Consider the following 4253-nt stretch of genomic DNA (forward strand, 5'->3'; position numbering starts at 1 on the left):
CTTTTTTTTTTGAGAAATAAAAGGTCAAAATACTGAATGTGCTTGATTCCTGAGGGAGGAAAGTGCTAGCAGTTTTCAGAAGGTGTTCTGTTTTATGACTGTGGATATATCCTGGGTGTTCGCTTAAGTACAGCATCACGTAGCGCAGACCCACTGTGGCAAACATGCTCCATGCCATGGTGTGGTTAAGGTGACTTTTGTTGCACTGAAAACGCACTCTCTCTCCCTCTGCCTCTTGCTGTTTTCATTCTCTCTCCCTCTCTCCCTCTCTCCCTCTCTCTCTCTCTCTCTCTCTCTCTCTCTCTCTCTCTCTCTCTCTCTCTCTCTCTCTCTCTCTCTCTCTCTCTCTCTCTCTCTCTCTCTCTCTCTCTCTCTCTCTCTCTCTCTCTCTCTCTCTCTCTCTCTCTCTCTCTCTCTCTCTCTCTCTCTCTCTCTCTGGTGCAGAGGCGAGGGAGGGAGTGATTGAGGGAGAGTGTGAAAAAGGGGATTTGATATCCATCCTTTCCACAGTCACAACTCACCCCCAGGGCCAAACACCATACAGGACAAATAAATGTTTACTCAAACATATTTTTAAAAAGTGCCAATTAGCGAGGCGCTTTTGTGTATTTGTATTAGCACTAGAAAGAGAGAGAGAGAGAGAGGCAGAGAGGGGGAGAGAGGCAGAGAGAGGCAGAGAGAGGCAGAGAGAGGCAGACAGAGGGAGAGAGAGGGAGAGAGATGGAAAGAGAGGGAAAGAGAGGGAAAGAGGGGGTGAGAGACAGAGGGAGAGAGGGAGTCACTGCGGGGTTAAACCCCCGTGTTAGCACCCCAACGGAACGCAGCGTCCGTGTCCCCGGCTGCGTGTCTGCCCGGCCCGTGTGATCTGGGCAGCACCCCCCGGCCCGCAGGCCCACTTCCTGTCTGTCGCCGGGAGGAACGCAGGCCGGCGCAGCCGAATGATGATCGCTTGCACACACAGCAAACATTAATCACGGCGCGCCGCGTCTTAGCTAAGGTAGGAGGTGGGGGCGGCGGGGCGTGCTGCTAGCAATGCTAATGCACAGACCTGCCAGCGCTCTGCAGACATTTTACCATTTTATTTTCACTTCCTGCTTTTCTTCTGGGGAAAAGTCAGTGTTTGGGGGGAGGCTCTGACATGCACACACAATCTAATGCGCATCATTGCGGACGATAAATGTTTCAATAATGACATAAGCACAAATTAAATGATTCCGCTGTATGTTATTAAAGCACTGTCTGCTCCAGCAGCATTCAATCTCTGTCCTGTACAGGCACGGAGGGTGTTGCCGTTTGTGGTGACACGGCCCTCGAGAAGCACTGCATTTCATCAGTTAAACACTGCTAATTCAGGTCACCTGATTTAATGTGGCTGAATTGGTTTTATTCGTAGTAGTTGTAGTAGATGTAGTAGACATAGTAGTAGTAGTAGTAGTAGTAGCAGGAGTAGTAGTAGCAGCAGTAGTACTAGTAGCTGCAGTAGTAGTAGCAGTCATAGTAGTAGTAGTAGTAGTAGACGTAGTAGTAGTAGTAGTCGTAGTAGCAGTAGTAGCAGTAGCAGTAGCAGTAGCAGCAGCAGCAGTAGCAGTAGCAGTAGTAGCAGTAGCAGTAGCAGTAGCAGTAGCAGTAGTAGTAGTAGTAGTAGTAGTAGTAGTAGTAGTAGTAGCAGCAGCAGCAGCAGCAGGAGCAGGAACAGGAGCAGGAGTAGGAGCAGGAGCAGGAGCAGTAGCAGTAGCACTATTGCAGTAAAAATAAAGATTCAGTAGAAATCCTAAGGCACAACCCTCACTGCCCACTGTACCCAGTAGCCCCCTCCACCGCTTCCTGCGTCTGATTTCTCAATAAAACTCATTTAATTTGTCTGGAAACGGATTAACTTCAAGACCGCTGTCATTATCACGAAAAATTGATTCCTTGCTCTCCGTAAAAATTCTTCCCTTTTCTTCTTCATTACTCTTTATTATATGTAATATAGTGTGTATATATGCTCAGCAGGAAACTTCATTCAGATGGGATCTGATCTTATTACTCAGTCAGACAGAGGGCATTTACTCAGGAGGGTCAGCGTGAGTGCCATTCTCAATCACAAACCCACCTGGGAGCTGCAGCCTAAGCCAGCTCCCCATACACATCACCGCAGGGAGGAGAGAGGGGGCGACAGGCTCACATCCCAAACACTCCCACACACCGCTGGTTACATCCAGCCACTGGCCATTAGCCACACACTGGGGGGAGGGGGGGGGGGCAGCCTTTCAATTCTCCTACAGACTAAAGAAAAAGGAAAAAAAAAACATCAGAAAATCAGAGGGCTGTGTTCAAAGGTCAGAGTTTCAGAGTTTACGCAGATTATGGGAAAAGGAAGTACCAAATCAAAGGACGGTGGATAAAGAAATTGACCATTCAGAAGACAGTAGATGAAGAAAGGACGAATGAAAAGAAGGTTGGGTGAAGACAGGGACCAATCAAAAGAAGGTGGGTAAAGACAGGGACCAATGAAAAAACATGGGTGGTACAAAAAGGGTCATCAAATCTCGCCCTGCTGTAAAAAACAGCTCAAGCTAGGCTTGGAGACAGCTGGTAGCTGGTTGGCCAGTTACTCCGTACTCAACTTGATTCGACCAGCTCGAGCTATGTTTTGAAAAAGCTGGTAGCTGGTAATTTCGTGCTGGTCATAGCCGGATTTTCCACCAGGGCGGCAACCGTCACGCTAGGGACCCTCGGTGAAGGGCATCTCAGATGTATTCTAGAGGACAGAGGAGAGTCCCCCTCTGGGCAGCAGTGTAGTATGATGGTTCTGGAACTGCCATCGTAACCAAGAGGTTGCAGGTTAAATTCCCAGATCCTCAGTATACCTCCAGCTTTATACACGGTGTAAAAACGCAAAGTCAGGGTAAGAGCTTGGGCCGTTCAGTGTCCGTAACGTACGGTTTCACGTACGAGACAGACCCCAGCAACAGCAGGCTGACATGCCACAGCGCAGATATACAGTACTGTGCAGAAGCCTTAGGCACCCTAGACTTTATTATATATATATATATATATATATATATATATATATATATATATATATATATATATATGTTCATTTTTTTTTGTGTTTCCAAAAGATTTCATTTTACAGAGACATTTTTGTATTGTATTGTTTAAAAAAAGTAACATATTACTGTAAGCAATTGACTACTTTTTACATAAAAATTTGATCAAGGCTGTTTGAGATCAGAAGCAAGGAGCCAACCAAAGTCTGCAGAAGACCTGTGGCAAGCTCTCCAACCTCCCTGCTGATTGTTTTAACCAACGCAGTCCTGCAGCTCTATATCTCAGAGAAGTGATGCAGTTTTAACGCCGAAGGGTGGTCACAAAAAAAATATTGATCTGATTCAATTTTTAACTATTCTGCCCAATGACTAAAATATAATGTAAAATGTATAGTACGTTTATTTAGGGCCTTTCAGAATGTGATGCAGGTGCCTCAGACTTCTGCGCGGTAGCGTACGCGACAGAGTCGACACGCGAGGAGTGAGAAGATGAGAGGACGCCCAGCGGGGCGCGATGTCCGCCCAGCGGCCCGGTCCAGCGGGGAAATGGACCCATTTTATCGGCGTGTTTATCTGGCGTTACTCCTCTATCCCGGGTTATGGGGAGCACTCCCCTCGGGGGACACTCAGGGACGTTTCGCGAGAAACATAAACAACGGGTTCTCTGCCGAAAACACAGGGCATTACTGGAATTTATTCAGATCTAAATCCCCGGGTCTCGAGCGCAGGAGGAGAAAACGGCAAATAAGCGGCGAAAAGGCACTTTGTTTCATCGTCGATTAAACGCGGCGTTTGGTTCTCAGAGGGTGAGTCTGGATCTCAGAGGGCCGGTCTGGTTCTGAGAGTGCCGGTCTGGTTCTGAGAGGGTGGGTCTGGTTCTCAGAGGGTGGGTCTGGTTCTCAGAGCGCCGGTCTGGTTCTCAGAGCGCCGGTCTGGGTGGGATCCTAGTTCCGCACCTCGAGCGGCCTGCAAAGGGCTACCATCTCCACAGCCCGGCCGAGTGACACAGCCCCTTAGCCCACGGTTCAGATCTCCCCCTTTCATTCAGTCTCTCCAGATCCAGCTAGCTCCTCGCTCTGAGGAACAAACCTCCACCCAGGCTAACAGGATAGTAAACAAGGCCAGGCTTTATTCGCCCGTTACTTTTAATGACCGATCGGGCCATTTTATGCCCTTGGGGTGCGAGAGGGTGTGATTCAGGGGACTGGAGGAGCGGAT

The sequence above is a fragment of the Conger conger genome, chromosome 15 (genome assembly GCF_963514075.1).
Source record: "Conger conger chromosome 15, fConCon1.1, whole genome shotgun sequence".
Classification (NCBI taxonomy): domain Eukaryota; kingdom Metazoa; phylum Chordata; class Actinopteri; order Anguilliformes; family Congridae; genus Conger; species Conger conger.